This window comes from Oncorhynchus nerka, linkage group LG8, assembly GCF_034236695.1.
Source record: "Oncorhynchus nerka isolate Pitt River linkage group LG8, Oner_Uvic_2.0, whole genome shotgun sequence".
Taxonomy (NCBI): Eukaryota; Metazoa; Chordata; class Actinopteri; order Salmoniformes; family Salmonidae; genus Oncorhynchus; species Oncorhynchus nerka.
Genome location: NC_088403.1, coordinates 65,365,025 through 65,381,240, shown reverse-complemented (window position 1 = coordinate 65,381,240; position 16,216 = coordinate 65,365,025). Strand labels below are relative to the sequence as shown.

Genomic DNA, 16,216 nt, shown 5'->3' with positions numbered 1-16,216 from the left:
TGTCAAGGTGCACTGCTGTCAAAAAGTTGGCGTAAGCCACAAGAAAAAGTACAATCCTTTGAGCCGGATTTGAACCAGCGACCTAAGGATTACAGCAATTTCACCTACAGTCCTCCGCTCTACCAACTGAGCTATCAAAGGGTGACAATTACAGTCAAACGCCATCCCCTAGATGGTCAGAGGTTCGGCAGAAGCATATGTTCCCTTTAAGAAATTAATCTGCTGAGTTTGGTGGTTTCTTGGAGCTGCTGAGGATTGCCCCCAGGTCTTCGTACGTTCAACTAATGCTCTATTCCTCTGAGCTACATCCCCTTAGATTGCAAGTAGTTGCATTTGGGAATAGACAAAAAGTGAGCCGAGGAATAAAATCGCTGTTTAGCCCCCTCACTGCGAAATGTCTTTTTCTCTCTCCCTTTTGGTCCAGTGGTTAGGATTCGGTTCTTTTACCACCGCGGCCTGGGTTTGATTCCCGCTCAGGGAATGACTTGCTTTTGGGGAAACACTAGGCATAAGTCAAAAACTTGGTACAACTGCTGAAAAAGTTATACTCTTCTGAGTCAGCGACCTAAGGTCTGTTGCAATCTCGAGAACTCCCTGCTGCTCTACCAATATTCCTTTCAAAGGTCAACAAGTGAAGATTTCTTCTCTCAGGGAAAGATATTTGTTTGTCAAGCACATGTCAAGGTGCACTGCTGTCAAAAAGTTGGCGTAAGCCACAAGAAAAAGTACAATCCTTTGAGCCGGATTTGAACCAGCGACCTAAGGATCACAGCAATTTCAACTACAATCCTCCGCTCTACGAACTGAGCTATCAAAGGGTGACAATTACAGTCAAACGCCATCCCCTAGATGGTCAGAGGTTCGGCAGAAGCATATGTTCCCTTTAAGAAATTAATCTGCTGAGTTTGGTGGTTTCTTGGAGCTGCTGAGGATTGCCCCCAGGTCTTCGTACGTTCAACTAATGCTCTATTCCTCTGAGCTACATCCCCTTAGATTGCAAGTAGTTGCATTTGGGAATAGACAAAAAGTGAGCCGAGGAATAAAATCGCTGTTTAGCCCCCTCACTGCGAAATGTCTTTTTCTCTCTCCCTTTTGGTCCAGTGGTTAGGATTCGCTTCTTTTACCACCGCGGTTTGGGTTTGATTCCCGCTCAGGGAATTACTTGCTTTTGGGGAAACACTAGGCATAAGTCAAAAACTTGGTACAACTGCTGAAAAAGTTATACTCTTCTGAGTCAGCGACCTAAGGTCTGTTGCAATCTCGAGAACTCCCTGCTGCTCTACCAACATTCCTTTCAAAGGTCAACAAGTGAAGATTTCTTCTCTCAGGGAAAGATATTTGTTTGTCAAGCACATGTCAAGGTGCACTGCTGTCAAAAAGTTGGCGTAAGCCACAAGAAAAAGTACAATCCTTTGAGCCGGATTTGAACCAGCGACCTAAGGATTACAGCAATTTCACCTACAGTCCTCCGCTCTACCAACTGAGCTATCAAAGGGTGACAAATACAGTCAAACGCCATCCCCTATATGGTCAGAGGTTCGGCAGAAGCATATGTTCCCTTTAAGAAATTAATCTGCTGAGTTTGGTGGTTTCTTGGAGCTGCTGAGGATTGCCCCCAGGTCTTCGTACGTTCAACTAATGCTCTATTCCTCTGAGCTACATCCCCTTAGATTGCAAGTAGTTGCATTTGGGAATAGACAAAAAGTGAGCCGAGGAATAAAATCGCTGTTTAGCCCCCTCACTGCGAAATGTCTTTTTCTCTCTCCCTTTTGGTCCAGTGGTTAGGATTCGCTTCTTTTACCACCGCGGTTTGGGTTTGATTCCCGCTCAGGGAATTACTTGCTTTTGGGGAAACACTAGGCATAAGTCAAAAACTTGGTACAACTGCTGAAAAAGTTATACTCTTCTGAGTCAGCGACCTAAGGACTGTTGCAATCTCGAGAACTCCCTGCTGCTCTACCAACATTCCTTTCAAAGGTCAACAAGTGAAGATTTCTTCTCTCAGGGAAAGATATTTGTTTGTCAAGCACATGTCAAGGTGCACTGCTGTCAAAAAGTTGGCGTAAGCCACAAGAAAAAGTACAATCCTTTGAGCCGGATTTGAACCAGCGACCTAAGGATTACAGCAATTTCACCTACAGTCCTCCACTCTACCAACTGAGCTATCAAAGGGTGACAAATACAGTCAAACGCCATCCCCTAGATGGTCAGAGGTTCGGCAGAAGCATATGTTCCCTTTAAGAAATTAATCTGCTGAGTTTGGTGGTTTCTTGGAGCTGCTGAGGATTGCCCCCAGGTCTTCGTACGTTCAACTAATGCTCTATTCCTCTGAGCTACATCCCCTTAGATTGCAAGTAGTTGCATTTGGGAATAGACAAAAAGTGAGCCGAGGAATAAAATCGCTGTTTAGCCCCCTCACTGCGAAATGTCTTTTTCTCTCTCCCTTTTGGTCCAGTGGTTAGGATTCGGTTCTTTTACCACCGCGGCCTGGGTTTGATTCCCGCTCAGGGAATGACTTGCTTTTGGGGAAACACTAGGCATAAGTCAAAAACTTGGTACAACTGCTGAAAAAGTTATACTCTTCTGAGTCAGCGACCTAAGGACTGTTGCAATCTCGAGAACTCTCTGCTGCTCTACCAACATTCCTTTCAAAGGTCAACAAGTGAAGATTTCTTCTCTCAGGGAAAGATATTTGTTTGTCAAGCACATGTCAAGGTGCACTGCTGTCAAAAAGTTGGCGTAAGCCACAAGAAAAAGTACAATCCTTTGAGCCGGATTTGAACCAGCGACCTAAGGATTACAGCAATTTCACCTACAGTCCTCCGCTCTACCAACTGAGCTATCAAAGGGTGACAAATACAGTCAAACGCCATCCCCTAGATGGTCAGAGGTTCGGCAGAAGCATATGTTCCCTTTAAGAAATTAATCTGCTGAGTTTGGTGGTTTCTTGGAGCTGCTGAGGATTGCCCCCAGGTCTTCGTACGTTCAACTAATGCTCTATTCCTCTGAGCTACATCCCCTTAGATTGCAAGTAGTTGCATTTGGGAATAGACAAAAAGTGAGCCGAGGAATAAAATCGCTGTTTAGCCCCCTCACTGCGAAATGTCTTTTTCTCTCTCCCTTTTGGTCCAGTGGTTAGGATTCGGTTCTTTTACCACCGCGGCCTGGGTTTGATTCCCGCTCAGGGAATGACTTGCTTTTGGGGAAACACTAGGCATAAGTCAAAAACTTGGTACAACTGCTGAAAAAGTTATACTCTTCTGAGTCAGCGACCTAAGGACTGTTGCAATCTCGAGAACTCTCTGCTGCTCTACCAACATTCCTTTCAAAGGTCAACAAGTGAAGATTTCTTCTCTCAGGGAAAGATATTTGTTTGTCAAGCACATGTCAAGGTGCACTGCTGTCAAAAAGTTGGCGTAAGCCACAAGAAAAAGTACAATCCTTTGAGCCGGATTTGAACCAGCGACCTAAGGATTACAGCAATTTCACATACAGTCCTCCGCTCTACCAACTGAGCTATCAAAGGGTGAAAAATACAGTCAAACGCCATCCCCTAGATGCTCAAAGGTTCGGCAGAAGCATATGTTCCTTTTAAGAAATTAATCTGCTGAGTTTGGTGGTTTCTTGGAGCTGCTGAGGATTGCCCCCAGGTCTTCGTACGTTCAACTAATGCTCTATTCCTCTGAGCTACATCCCCTTAGATTGCAAGTAGTTGCATTTGGGAATAGACAAAAAGTGAGCCGAGGAATAAAATCGCTGTTTAGCCCCCTCACTGCGAAATGTCTTTTTCTCTCTCCCTTTTGGTCCAGTGGTTAGGATTCGGTTCTTTTACCACCGCGGCCTGGGTTTGATTCCCGCTCAGGGAATGACTTGCTTTTGGGGAAACACTAGGCATAAGTCAAAAACTTGGTACAACTGCTGAAAAAGTTATACTCTTCTGAGTCAGCGACCTAAGGACTGTTGCAATCTCGAGAACTCCCTGCTGCTCTACCAACATTCCTTTCAAAGGTCAACAAGTGAAGATTTCTTCTCTCAGGGAAAGATATTTGTTTGTCAAGCACATGTCAAGGTGCACTGCTGTCAAAAAGTTGGCGTAAGCCACAAGAAAAAGTACAATCCTTTGAGCCGGATTTGAACCAGCGACCTAAGGATTACAGCAATTTCACCTACAGTCCTCCGCTCTACCAACTGAGCTATCAAAGGGTGACAAATACAGTCAAACGCCATCCCCTAGATGGTCAGAGGTTCGGCAGAAGCATATGTTCCCTTTAAGAAATTAATCTGCTGAGTTTGGTGGTTTCTTGGAGCTGCTGAGGATTGCCCCCAGGTCTTCGTACGTTCAACTAATGCTCTATTCCTCTGAGCTACATCCCCTTAGATTGCAAGTAGTTGCATTTGGGAATAGACAAAAAGTGAGCCGAGGAATAAAATCGCTGTTTAGCCCCCTCACTGCGAAATGTCTTTTTCTCTCTCCCTTTTGGTCCAGTGGTTAGGATTCGGTTCTTTTACCACCGCGGCCTGGGTTTGATTCCCGCTCAGGGAATGACTTGCTTTTGGGGAAACACTAGGCATAAGTCAAAAACTTGGTACAACTGCTGAAAAAGTTATACTCTTCTGAGTCAGCGACCTAAGGACTGTTGCAATCTCGAGAACTCTCTGCTGCTCTACCAACATTCCTTTCAAAGGTCAACAAGTGAAGATTTCTTCTCTCAGGGAAAGATATTTGTTTGTCAAGCACATGTCAAGGTGCACTGCTGTCAAAAAGTTGGCGTAAGCCACAAGAAAAAGTACAATCCTTTGAGCCGGATTTGAACCAGCGACCTAAGGATTACAGCAATTTCACCTACAGTCCTCCGCTCTACCAACTGAGCTATCAAAGGGTGACAAATACAGTCAAACGCCATCCCCTAGATGGTCAGAGGTTCGGCAGAAGCATATGTTCCCTTTAAGAAATTAATCTGCTGAGTTTGGTGGTTTCTTGGAGCTGCTGAGGATTGCCCCCAGGTCTTCGTACGTTCAACTAATGCTCTATTCCTCTGAGCTACATCCCCTTAGATTGCAAGTAGTTGCATTTGGGAATAGACAAAAAGTGAGCCGAGGAATAAAATCGCTGTTTAGCCCCCTCACTGCGAAATGTCTTTTCTCTCTCCCTTTTGGTCCAGTGGTTAGGATTCGGTTCTTTTACCACCGCGGCCTGGGTTTGATTCCCGCTCAGGGAATGACTTGCTTTTGGGGAAACACTAGGCATAAGTCAAAAACTTGGTACAACTGCTGAAAAAGTTATACTCTTCTGAGTCAGCGACCTAAGGACTGTTGCAATCTCGAGAACTCTCTGCTGCTCTACCAACATTCCTTTCAAAGGTCAACAAGTGAAGATTTCTTCTCTCAGGGAAAGATATTTGTTTGTCAAGCACATGTCAAGGTGCACTGCTGTCAAAAAGTTGGCGTAAGCCACAAGAAAAAGTACAATCCTTTGAGCCGGATTTGAACCAGCGACCTAAGGATTACAGCAATTTCACCTACAGTCCTCCGCTCTACCAACTGAGCTATCAAAGGGTGACAAATACAGTCAAACGCCATCCCCTAGATGGTCAGAGGTTCGGCAGAAGCATATGTTCCCTTTAAGAAATTAATCTGCTGAGTTTGGTGGTTTCTTGGAGCTGCTGAGGATTGCCCCCAGGTCTTCGTACGTTCAACTAATGCTCTATTCCTCTGAGCTACATCCCCTTAGATTGCAAGTAGTTGCATTTGGGAATAGACAAAAAGTGAGCCGAGGAATAAAATCGCTGTTTAGCCCCCTCACTGCGAAATGTCTTTTTCTCTCTCCCTTTTGGTCCAGTGGTTAGGATTCGGTTCTTTTACCACCGCGGCCTGGGTTTGATTCCCGCTCAGGGAATGACTTGCTTTTGGGGAAACACTAGGCATAAGTCAAAAACTTGGTACAACTGCTGAAAAAGTTATACTCTTCTGAGTCAGCGACCTAAGGACTGTTGCAATCTCGAGAACTCTCTGCTGCTCTACCAACATTCCTTTCAAAGGTCAACAAGTGAAGATTTCTTCTCTCAGGGAAAGATATTTGTTTGTCAAGCACATGTCAAGGTGCACTGCTGTCAAAAAGTTGGCGTAAGCCACAAGAAAAAGTACAATCCTTTGAGCCGGATTTGAACCAGCGACCTAAGGATTACAGCAATTTCACCTACAGTCCTCCGCTCTACCAACTGAGCTATCAAAGGGTGACAAATACAGTCAAACGCCATCCCCTAGATGGTCAGAGGTTCGGCAGAAGCATATGTTCCCTTTAAGAAATTAATCTGCTGAGTTTGGTGGTTTCTTGGAGCTGCTGAGGATTGCCCCCAGGTCTTCGTACGTTCAACTAATGCTCTATTCCTCTGAGCTACATCCCCTTAGATTGCAAGTAGTTGCATTTGGGAATAGACAAAAAGTGAGCCGAGGAATAAAATCGCTGTTTAGCCCCCTCACTGCGAAATGTCTTTTTCTCTCTCCCTTTTGGTCCAGTGGTTAGGATTCGGTTCTTTTACCACCGCGGCCTGGGTTTGATTCCCGCTCAGGAATGACTTGCTTTTGGGGAAACACTAGGCATAAGTCAAAAACTTGGTACAACTGCTGAAAAAGTTATACTCTTCTGAGTCAGCGACCTAAGGACTGTTGCAATCTCGAGAACTCTCTGCTGCTCTACCAACATTCCTTTCAAAGGTCAACAAGTGAAGATTTCTTCTCTCAGGGAAAGATATTTGTTTGTCAAGCACATGTCAAGGTGCACTGCTGTCAAAAAGTTGGCGTAAGCCACAAGAAAAAGTACAATCCTTTGAGCCGGATTTGAACCAGCGACCTAAGGATTACAGCAATTTCACCTACAGTCCTCCGCTCTACCAACTGAGCTATCAAAGGGTGACAAATACAGTCAAACGCCATCCCCTAGATGGTCAGAGGTTCGGCAGAAGCATATGTTCCCTTTAAGAAATTAATCTGCTGAGTTTGGTGGTTTCTTGGAGCTGCTGAGGATTGCCCCCAGGTCTTCGTACGTTCAACTAATGCTCTATTCCTCTGAGCTACATCCCCTTAGATTGCAAGTAGTTGCATTTGGGAATAGACAAAAAGTGAGCCGAGGAATAAAATCGCTGTTTAGCCCCCTCACTGCGAAATGTCTTTTTCTCTCTCCCTTTTGGTCCAGTGGTTAGGATTCGGTTCTGTTACCACCGCGGCCTGGGTTTGATTCCCGCTCAGGGAATGACTTGCTTTTGGGGAAACACTAGGCATAAGTCAAAAACTTGGTACAACTGCTGAAAAAGTTATACTCTTCTGAGTCAGCGACCTAAGGACTGTTGCAATCTCGAGAACTCTCTGCTGCTCTACCAACATTCCTTTCAAAGGTCAACAAGTGAAGATTTCTTCTCTCAGGGAAAGATATTTGTTTGTCAAGCACATGTCAAGGTGCACTGCTGTCAAAAAGTTGGCGTAAGCCACAAGAAAAAGTACAATCCTTTGAGCCGGATTTGAACCAGCGACCTAAGGATTACAGCAATTTCACCTACAGTCCTCCGCTCTACCAACTGAGCTATCAAAGGGTGACAAATATAGTCAAACGCCATCCCCTAGATGGTCAGAGGTTCGGCAGAAGCATATGTTCCCTTTAAGAAATTAATCTGCTGAGTTTGGTGGTTTCTTGGAGCTGCTGAGGATTGCCCCCAGGTCTTCGTACGTTCAACTAATGCTCTATTCCTCTGAGCTACATCCCCTTAGATTGCAAGTAGTTGCATTTGGGAATAGACAAAAAGTGAGCCGAGGAATAAAATCGCTGTTTAGCCCCCTCACTGCGAAATGTCTTTTTCTCTCTCCCTTTTGGTCCAGTGGTTAGGATTCGGTTCTTTTACCACCGCGGCCTGGGTTTGATTCCCGCTCAGGGAATGACTTGCTTTTTGGAAACACTAGGCATAAGTCAAAAACTTGGTACAACTGCTGAAAAAGTTATACTCTTCTGAGTCAGCGACCTAAGGACTGTTGCAATCTCGAGAACTCTCTGCTGCTCTACCAACATTCCTTTCAAAGGTCAACAAGTGAAGATTTCTTCTCTCAGGGAAAGATATTTGTTTGTCAAGCACATGTCAAGGTGCACTGCTGTCAAAAAGTTGGCGTAAGCCACAAGAAAAAGTACAATCCTTTGAGCCGGATTTGAACCAGCGACCTAAGGATTACAGCAATTTCACCTACAGTCCTCCGCTCTACCAACTGAGCTATCAAAGGGTGACAAATACAGTCAAACGCCATCCGCTAGATAGTCAGAGGTTCGGCAGAAGCATATGTTCCCTTTAAGAAATGAATCTGCTGAGATTGGTGGTTTCTTGGAGCTGCTGAGGATTGCCCCCAGGTCTTCGTACGTTCAACTAATGCTCTATTCCTCTGAGCTACATCCCCTTAGATTGCAAGTAGTTGCATTTGGGAATAGACAAAAAGTGAGCCGAGGAATAAAATCGCTGTTTAGCCCCCTCACTGCGAAATGTATTTTTCTCTCTCCCTTTTGGTCCAGTGGTTAGGATTCGGTTCTTTTACCACCGCGGCCTGGGTTTGATTCCCGCTCAGGGAATGACTTGCTTTTGGAGAAACACTAGGCATAAGTCAAAAACTTGGTACAACTGCTGAAAAAGTTATACTCTTCTGAGTCAGCGACCTAAGGACTGTTGCAATCTCGAGAACTCTCTGCTGCTCTACCAACAATCCTTTCAAAGGTCAACAAGTGAAGATTTCTTCTCTCAGGGAAAGATATTTGTTTGTCAAGCACATGTCAAGGTGCACTGCTGTCAAAAAGTTGGCGTAAGCCACAAGAAAAAGTACAATCCTTTGAGCCGGATTTGAACGAGCGACCTAAGGAATACAGCAGTTCACCTACAGTCCTCCGCTCTACCAACTGAGCTATCAAAGGGTGACGAATACAGTAAAACGCCATCCCCTAGATAGTCAGAGGTTCGGCAGAAGCATATGTTCCCTTTAAGAAATTAATCTGCTGAGTTTGGTGGTTTCTTGGAGCTGCTGAGGATTGCCCCCAGGTCTTCGTACGTTCAACTAATGCTCTATTCCTCTGAGCTACATCCCCTTAGATTGCAAGTAGTTGCATTTGGGAATAGACAAAAAGTGAGCCGAGGAATAAAATCGCTGTTTAGCCCCCTCACTGCGAAATGTCTTTTTCTCTCTCCCTTTTGGTCCAGTGGTTAGGATTCGGTTCTTTTACCACCGCGGCCTGGGTTTGATTCCCGCTCAGGGAATGACTTTCTTTTGGGGAAACACTAGGCATTAGTTAAAAAATTGGTACAACTGCAGAAAAAGTTATACTCTTCTGAGTCAGCGACCAAAGGACTGTTGCAATCTCGAGAACTCTCTGCTGCTCTACCAACATTCCTTTCAAAGGTCAACAAGTGAAGACTTATTCTCTCAGGGAAAGATATTTGTTTGTCAAGCACATGTCAAGGTGCAATGCTGTCAAAAAGTTGGCGTAAGCCACAAGAAAAAGTACAATCCTTTGAGCCGGATTTGAACCAGCGACCTAAGGATTACAGCAATTTCACCTACAGTCCTCCGCTCTACCAACTGAGCTATCAAAGGGTGACAAATACAGTGAAACGCCATCCCCTAGATAGTCAGAGGTTTGGCAGAAGCATTTGTTCCCTTTAAGAAATTAATCTGCTGAGTTTGGTGGTTTCTTGGAGGTGCTGAGGATTGCCCCCAGGTCTTCGTACGTTCAACTAATGCTCTATTCCTCTGAGCTACATCCCCTTAGATTGCAAGTAGTTGCATTTGGGAATAGACAAAAAGTGAGCCGAGGAATAAAATCGCTGTTTAGCCCCCTCACTGCGAAATGTCTTTTTCTCTCTCCCTTTTGGTCCAGTGGTTAGGATTCGCTTCTTTTACCACCGCGGCTTGGGTTTGATTCCCGCTCAGGGAATTACTTGCTTTTGGGGAAACACTAGGCATAAGTCAAAAACTTGGTACAACTGCTGAAAAAGTTATACTCTTCTGAGTCAGCGACCTAAGGACTGTTGCAATCTCGAGAACTCTCTGCTGCTCTACCAACATTCCTTTCAAAGGTCAACAAGTGAAGATTTCTTCTCTCAGGGAAAGATATTTGTTTGTCAAGCACATGTCAAGGTGCACTGCTGTCAAAAAGTTGGCGTAAGCCACAAGAAAAAGTACAATCCTTTGAGCCGGATTTGAACCAGCGACCTAAGGATTACAGCAATTTCACCTACAGTCCTCCGCTCTACCAACTGAGCTATCAAAGGGTGACAAATACAGTCAAACGCCATCCCCTAGATAGTCAGAGGTTCGGCAGAAGCATATGTTCCCTTTAAGAAATTAATCTGCTGAGTTTGGTGGTTTCTTGGAGCTGCTGAGGATTGCCCCCAGGTCTTCGTACGTTCAACTAATGCTCTATTCCTCTGAGCTACATCCCCTTAGATTGCAAGTAGTTGCATTTGGGAATAGACAAAAAGTGAGCCGAGGAATAAAATCGCTGTTTAGCCCCCTCACTGCGAAATGTCTTTTTCTCTCCCTTTTGGTCCAGTGGTTAGGATTCGGTTCTTTTACCACCGCGGCCTGGGTTTGATTCCCGCTCAGGGAATGACTTGCTTTTGGGGAAACACTAGGCATAAGTCAAAAACTTGGTACAACTGCTGAAAAAGTTATACTCTTCTGAGTCAGCGACCTAAGGACTGTTGCAATCTCGAGAACTCTCTGCTGCTCTACCAACATTCCTTTCAAAGGTCAACAAGTGAAGATTTCTTCTCTCAGGGAAAGATATTTGTTTGTCAAGCACATGTCAAGGTGCACTGCTGTCAAAAAGTTGGCGTAAGCCACAAGAAAAAGTACAATCCTTTGAGCCGGATTTGAACCAGCGACCTAAGGATTACAGCAATTTCACCTACAGTCCTCCGCTCTACCAACTGAGCTATCAAAGGGTGACAAATACAGTCAAACGCCATCCCCTAGATGGTCAGAGGTTCGGCAGAAGCATATGTTCCCTTTAAGAAATTAATCTGCTGAGTTTGGTGGTTTCTTGGAGCTGCTGAGGATTGCCCCCAGGTCTTCGTACGTTCAACTAATGCTCTATTCCTCTGAGCTACATCCCCTTAGATTGCAAGTAGTTGCATTTGGGAATAGACAAAAAGTGAGCCGAGGAATAAAATCGCTGTTTAGCCCCCTCACTGCGAAATGTCTTTTTCTCTCTCCCTTTTGGTCCAGTGGTTAGGATTCGGTTCTTTTACCACCGCGGCCTGGGTTTGATTCCCGCTCAGGGAATGACTTGCTTTTGGGAAACACTAGGCATAAGTCAAAAACTTGGTACAACTGCTGAAAAAGTTATACTCTTCTGAGTCAGCGACCTAAGGACTGTTGCAATCTCGAGAACTCTCTGCTGCTCTACCAACATTCCTTTCAAAGGTCAACAAGTGAAGATTTCTTCTCTCAGGGAAAGATATTTGTTTGTCAAGCACATGTCAAGGTGCACTGCTGTCAAAAAGTTGGCGTAAGCCACAAGAAAAAGTACAATCCTTTGAGCCGGATTTGAACCAGCGACCTAAGGATTACAGCAATTTCACCTACAGTCCTCCGCTCTACCAACTGAGCTATCAAAGGGTGACAAATACAGTCAAACGCCATCCCCTAGATGGTCAGAGGTTCGGCAGAAGCATATGTTCCCTTTAAGAAATTAATCTGCTGAGTTTGGTGGTTTCTTGGAGCTGCTGAGGATTGCCCCCAGGTCTTCGTACGTTCAACTAATGCTCTATTCCTCTGAGCTACATCCCCTTAGATTGCAAGTAGTTGCATTTGGGAATAGACAAAAAGTGAGCCGAGGAATAAAATCGCTGTTTAGCCCCCTCACTGCGAAATGTCTTTTCTCTCTCCCTTTTGGTCCAGTGGTTAGGATTCGGTTCTTTTACCACCGCGGCCTGGGTTTGATTCCCGCTCAGGGAATGACTTGCTTTTGGGGAAACACTAGGCATAAGTCAAAAACTTGGTACAACTGCTGAAAAAGTTATACTCTTCTGAGTCAGCGACCTAAGGACTGTTGCAATCTCGAGAACTCTCTGCTGCTCTACCAACATTCCTTTCAAAGGTCAACAAGTGAAGATTTATTCTCTCAGGGAAAGATATTTGTTTGTCAAGCACATGTCAAGGTGCACTGCTGTCAAAAAGTTGGCGTAAGCCACAAGAAAAAGTACAATCCTTTGAGCCGGATTTGAACCAGCGACCTAAGGATTACAGCAATTTCACCTACAGTCCTCCGCTCTACCAACTGAGCTATCAAAGGGTGACAAATACAGTCAAACGCCATCCCCTAGATGGTCAGAGGTTCGGCAGAAGCATATGTTCCCTTTAAGAAATTAATCTGCTGAGTTTGGTGGTTTCTTGGAGCTGCTGAGGATTGCCCCCAGGTCTTCGTACGTTCAACTAATGCTCTATTCCTCTGAGCTACATCCCCTTAGATTGCAAGTAGTTGCATTTGGGAATAGACAAAAAGTGAGCCGAGGAATAAAATCATTGTTTAGCCCCCTCACTGCGAAATGTCTTTTTCTCTCTCCCTTTTGGTCCAGTGGTTAGGATTCGGTTCTGTTACCACCGCGGCCTGGGTTTGATTCCCGCTCAGGGAATGACTTGCTTTTGGAGAAACACTAGGCATAAGTCAAAAACTTGGTACAACTGCTGAAAAAGTTATACTCTTCTGAGTCAGCGACCTAAGGACTGTTGCAATCTCGAGAACTCTCTGCTGCTCTACCAACATTCCTTTCAAAGGTCAACAAGTAAAGATTTCTTCTCTCAGGGAAAGATATTTGTTTGTCAAGCACATGTCAAGGTGCACTGCTGTCAAAAAGTTGGCGTAAGCCACAAGAAAAGTACAATCCTTTGAGCCGGATTTGAACCAGCGACCTAAGGATTACAGCAATTTCACCTACAGTCCTCCGCTCTACCAACTGAGCTATCAAAAGGTGACAATTACAGTCAAACGCCATCCCCTAGATGGTCAGAGGTTTGGCAGAAGCATATGTTCCCTTTAAGAAATTAATCTGCTGAGTTTGGTGGTTTCTTGGAGCTGCTGAGGATTGCCCCCAGGTCTTCGTACGTTCAACTAATGCTCTATTCCTCTGAGCTACATCCCCTTAGATTGCAAGTAGTTGCATTTGGGAATAGACAAAAAGTGAGCCGAGGAATAAAATCGCTGTTTAGCCCCCTCACTGCGAAATGTCTTTTTCTCTCCCTTTTGGTCCAGTGGTTAGGATTCGGTTCTTTTACCACCGCGGCCTGGGTTTGATTCCCGCTCAGCGAATGACTTGCTTTTGAGGAAACACTTGGCATAAGTCAAAAACTTGGTACAACTGCTGAAAAAGTTATACTCTTCTGAGTCAGTGACCTAAGGACTGTTGCAATCTCGAGAACTCTCTGCTGCTCTACCAACATTCCTTTCAAAGGTCAACAAGTGAAGATTTCTTCTCAGGGAAAGATATTTGTTTGTCAAGCACATGTCAAGGTGCACTGCTGTCAAAAAGTTGGCGTAAGCCACAAGAAAAAGTACAATCCTTTGAGCGGATTTGAACCAGCGACCTAAGGATTACAGCAATTTCACCTACAGTCCTCCGCTCTACCAACTGAGCTATCAAAGGGTGACAAATACAGTCAAACGCCATCCCCTAGATAGTCAGAGGTTCGGCAGAAGCATATGTTCCCTTTAAGAAATTAATCTGCTGAGTTTGGTGGTTTCTTGGAGCTGCTGAGGATTGCCCCCAGGTCTTCGTACGTTCAACTAATGCTCTATTCCTCTGAGCTACATCCCCTTAGATTGCAAGTAGTTGCATTTGGGAATAGACAAAAAGTGAGCCGAGGAATAAAATCGCTGTTTAGCCCCCTCACTGCGAAATGTCTTTTTCTCTCTCCCTTTTGGTCCAGTGGTTAGGATTCGGTTCTTTTACCACCGCGGCCTGGGTTTGATTCCCGCTCAGGGAATGACTTGCTTTGGGGAAACACTAGGCATAAGTCAAAAACTTGGTACAACTGCTGAAAAAGTTATACTCTTCTGAGTCAGCGACCTAAGGACTGTTGCAATCTCGAGAACTCTCTGCTGCTCTACCAACATTCCTTTCAAAGGTCAACAAGTGAAGATTTCTTCTCTCAGGGAAAGATATTTGTTTGTCAAGCACATGTCAAGGTGCACTGCTGTCAAAAAGTTGGCGTAAGCCACAAGAAAAAGTACAATCCTTTGAGCCGGATTTGAACCAGCGACCTAAGGATTACAGCAATTTCACCTACAGTCCTCCGCTCTACCAACTGAGCTATCAAAGGGTGACAAATACAGTCAAACGCCATCCCCTAGATGGTCAGAGGTTCGGCAGAAGCATATGTTCCCTTTAAGAAATTAATCTGCTGAGTTTGGTGGTTTCTTGGAGCTGCTGAGGATTGCCCCCAGGTCTTCGTACGTTCAACTAATGCTCTATTCCTCTGAGCTACATCCCCTTAGATTGCAAGTAGTTGCATTTGGGAATAGACAAAAAGTGAGCCGAGGAATAAAATCGCTGTTTAGCCCCCTCACTGCGAAATGTCTTTTCTCTCTCCCTTTTGGTCCAGTGGTTAGGATTCGGTTCTTTTACCACCGCGGCCTGGGTTTGATTCCCGCTCAGGGAATGACTTGCTTTTGAGGGAAACACTAGGCATAAGTCAAAAACTTGGTACAACTGCTGAAAAAGTTATACTCTTCTGAGTCAGCGACCTAAGGACTGTTGCAATCTCGAGAACTCTCTGCTGCTCTACCAACATTCCTTTCAAAGGTCAACAAGTGAGATTTCTTCTCTCAGGGAAAGATATTTGTTTGTCAAGCACATGTCAAGGTGCACTGCTGTCAAAAAGTTGGCGTAAGCCACAAGAAAAAGTACAATCCTTTGAGCGGATTTGAACCAGCGACCTAAGGATTACAGCAATTTCACCTACAGTCCTCCGCTCTACCAACTGAGCTATCAAAGGGTGACAAATACAGTCAAACGCCATCCCCTAGATAGTCAGAGGTTCGGCAGAAGCATATGTTCCCTTTAAGAAATTAATCTGCTGAGTTTGGTGGTTTCTTGGAGCTGCTGAGGATTGCCCCCAGATCTTCGTACGTTCAACTAATGCTCTATTCCTCTGAGCTACATCCCCTTAGATTGCAAGTAGTTGCATTTGGGAATAGACAAAAAGTGAGCCGATGAATAAAATCGCTGTTTAGCCCCCTCACTGAGAAATGTCTTTTTCTCTCTCCCTTTTGGTCCAGTGGTTAGCATTCGGTTCTTTTACCACCGTGGCCTGAGTTTGAATCCCGCTCAGGGAATGACTTGCTTTTGGGGAAACACTAGGCATAAGTCAAAAACTTGGTACAACTGCTGAAAAAGTTATACTCTTTTGAGTCAGCGACCTGAGGACTGTTGCAATCTCGAGAACTCTCTGCTGCTCTACCAACATTCCTTTCAAAGGTCAACAAGTGAAGATTTCTTCTCTCAGGGAAAGATATGTGTTTGTCAAGCACATGTCAAGGTGCACTGCTGTCAAAAAGTTGGCGTAAGCCACAAGAAAAAGTACAAACCTTTGACCCGGATTTGAACCAGCGACCTAAGGATTACAGCAATTTCACCGACAGTCCTCCACTCTACCAACTGAGCTATCAAAGGGTGACAAATACAGTCAAACGCCATCCCCTAGATGGTCAGAGGTTCGGCAGAAGCATATGTTCCCTTTAAGAAATTAATCTGCTGAGTTTGGTGGTTTCTTGGAGCTGCTGAGGATTGCCCCCAGGTCTTCGTACGTTCAACTAATGCTCTATTCCTCTGAGCTACATCCCCTTAGATTGCAAGTAGTTGCATTTGGGAATAGACAAAAAGTGAGCCGAGGAATAAAATCGTTGTTTAGCCCCCTCACTGCGAAATGTCTTTTTCTCTCTCCCTTTTGGTCCAGTGGTTAGGATTCGGTTCTGTTACCACCGCGGCCTGGGTTTGATTCCCGCTCAGGGAATGACTTGCTTTTGAGGAAACACTAGGCATAAGTCAAAAACTTGGTGAAACTGCTGAAAAAGTTATACTCTTCTGAGTCAGCGACCTAAGGACTGTTGCAATCTCGAGAACTCTCTGCTGCTCTACCAACATTCCTTTCAAAGGTCAACAAGTAAAGATTTCATCTCTCAGGGAAAGATATT

General features: G+C 44.8%; 18 non-coding genes across 18 annotated transcripts; all 18 read right to left on the bottom strand.

The window, feature by feature from the left end:
• Positions 1-54: 54 nt before the first annotated feature.
• trnay-gua (transfer RNA tyrosine (anticodon GUA)) lies at positions 55-141 on the bottom strand. Its single transcript is given in 2 exon segments — positions 55-90; positions 105-141. It is a non-coding gene; the product is annotated as a tRNA-Tyr (tRNA).
• A 1,267-nt stretch (positions 142-1,408) lies between these two features.
• trnay-gua (transfer RNA tyrosine (anticodon GUA)) lies at positions 1,409-1,495 on the bottom strand. The gene is given in 2 exon segments: positions 1,409-1,444; positions 1,459-1,495. It is a non-coding gene; the product is annotated as a tRNA-Tyr (tRNA).
• A 590-nt stretch (positions 1,496-2,085) lies between these two features.
• trnay-gua (transfer RNA tyrosine (anticodon GUA)) lies at positions 2,086-2,172 on the bottom strand. Its single transcript is given in 2 exon segments — positions 2,086-2,121; positions 2,136-2,172. It is a non-coding gene; the product is annotated as a tRNA-Tyr (tRNA).
• Positions 2,173-2,762: 590 nt separating this feature from the next.
• Positions 2,763-2,849, bottom strand: trnay-gua (transfer RNA tyrosine (anticodon GUA)). The gene is given in 2 exon segments: positions 2,763-2,798; positions 2,813-2,849. It is a non-coding gene; the product is annotated as a tRNA-Tyr (tRNA).
• Positions 2,850-4,116: 1,267 nt separating this feature from the next.
• On the bottom strand, positions 4,117-4,203 carry trnay-gua (transfer RNA tyrosine (anticodon GUA)). Its single transcript is given in 2 exon segments — positions 4,117-4,152; positions 4,167-4,203. It is a non-coding gene; the product is annotated as a tRNA-Tyr (tRNA).
• A 590-nt stretch (positions 4,204-4,793) lies between these two features.
• Positions 4,794-4,880, bottom strand: trnay-gua (transfer RNA tyrosine (anticodon GUA)). Its single transcript is given in 2 exon segments — positions 4,794-4,829; positions 4,844-4,880. It is a non-coding gene; the product is annotated as a tRNA-Tyr (tRNA).
• Positions 4,881-5,469: 589 nt separating this feature from the next.
• trnay-gua (transfer RNA tyrosine (anticodon GUA)) lies at positions 5,470-5,556 on the bottom strand. The gene is given in 2 exon segments: positions 5,470-5,505; positions 5,520-5,556. It is a non-coding gene; the product is annotated as a tRNA-Tyr (tRNA).
• A 590-nt stretch (positions 5,557-6,146) lies between these two features.
• On the bottom strand, positions 6,147-6,233 carry trnay-gua (transfer RNA tyrosine (anticodon GUA)). The gene is given in 2 exon segments: positions 6,147-6,182; positions 6,197-6,233. It is a non-coding gene; the product is annotated as a tRNA-Tyr (tRNA).
• Positions 6,234-6,822: 589 nt separating this feature from the next.
• trnay-gua (transfer RNA tyrosine (anticodon GUA)) lies at positions 6,823-6,909 on the bottom strand. Its single transcript is given in 2 exon segments — positions 6,823-6,858; positions 6,873-6,909. It is a non-coding gene; the product is annotated as a tRNA-Tyr (tRNA).
• A 590-nt stretch (positions 6,910-7,499) lies between these two features.
• Positions 7,500-7,586, bottom strand: trnay-gua (transfer RNA tyrosine (anticodon GUA)). The gene is given in 2 exon segments: positions 7,500-7,535; positions 7,550-7,586. It is a non-coding gene; the product is annotated as a tRNA-Tyr (tRNA).
• Positions 7,587-8,175: 589 nt separating this feature from the next.
• trnay-gua (transfer RNA tyrosine (anticodon GUA)) lies at positions 8,176-8,262 on the bottom strand. The gene is given in 2 exon segments: positions 8,176-8,211; positions 8,226-8,262. It is a non-coding gene; the product is annotated as a tRNA-Tyr (tRNA).
• A 1,266-nt stretch (positions 8,263-9,528) lies between these two features.
• Positions 9,529-9,615, bottom strand: trnay-gua (transfer RNA tyrosine (anticodon GUA)). Its single transcript is given in 2 exon segments — positions 9,529-9,564; positions 9,579-9,615. It is a non-coding gene; the product is annotated as a tRNA-Tyr (tRNA).
• A 590-nt stretch (positions 9,616-10,205) lies between these two features.
• On the bottom strand, positions 10,206-10,292 carry trnay-gua (transfer RNA tyrosine (anticodon GUA)). Its single transcript is given in 2 exon segments — positions 10,206-10,241; positions 10,256-10,292. It is a non-coding gene; the product is annotated as a tRNA-Tyr (tRNA).
• Positions 10,293-10,880: 588 nt separating this feature from the next.
• On the bottom strand, positions 10,881-10,967 carry trnay-gua (transfer RNA tyrosine (anticodon GUA)). The gene is given in 2 exon segments: positions 10,881-10,916; positions 10,931-10,967. It is a non-coding gene; the product is annotated as a tRNA-Tyr (tRNA).
• A 589-nt stretch (positions 10,968-11,556) lies between these two features.
• On the bottom strand, positions 11,557-11,643 carry trnay-gua (transfer RNA tyrosine (anticodon GUA)). Its single transcript is given in 2 exon segments — positions 11,557-11,592; positions 11,607-11,643. It is a non-coding gene; the product is annotated as a tRNA-Tyr (tRNA).
• Positions 11,644-12,232: 589 nt separating this feature from the next.
• Positions 12,233-12,319, bottom strand: trnay-gua (transfer RNA tyrosine (anticodon GUA)). The gene is given in 2 exon segments: positions 12,233-12,268; positions 12,283-12,319. It is a non-coding gene; the product is annotated as a tRNA-Tyr (tRNA).
• A 1,937-nt stretch (positions 12,320-14,256) lies between these two features.
• trnay-gua (transfer RNA tyrosine (anticodon GUA)) lies at positions 14,257-14,343 on the bottom strand. Its single transcript is given in 2 exon segments — positions 14,257-14,292; positions 14,307-14,343. It is a non-coding gene; the product is annotated as a tRNA-Tyr (tRNA).
• Positions 14,344-15,608: 1,265 nt separating this feature from the next.
• On the bottom strand, positions 15,609-15,695 carry trnad-guc (transfer RNA aspartic acid (anticodon GUC)). Its single transcript is given in 2 exon segments — positions 15,609-15,644; positions 15,659-15,695. It is a non-coding gene; the product is annotated as a tRNA-Asp (tRNA).
• Positions 15,696-16,216: the final 521 nt, after the last annotated feature.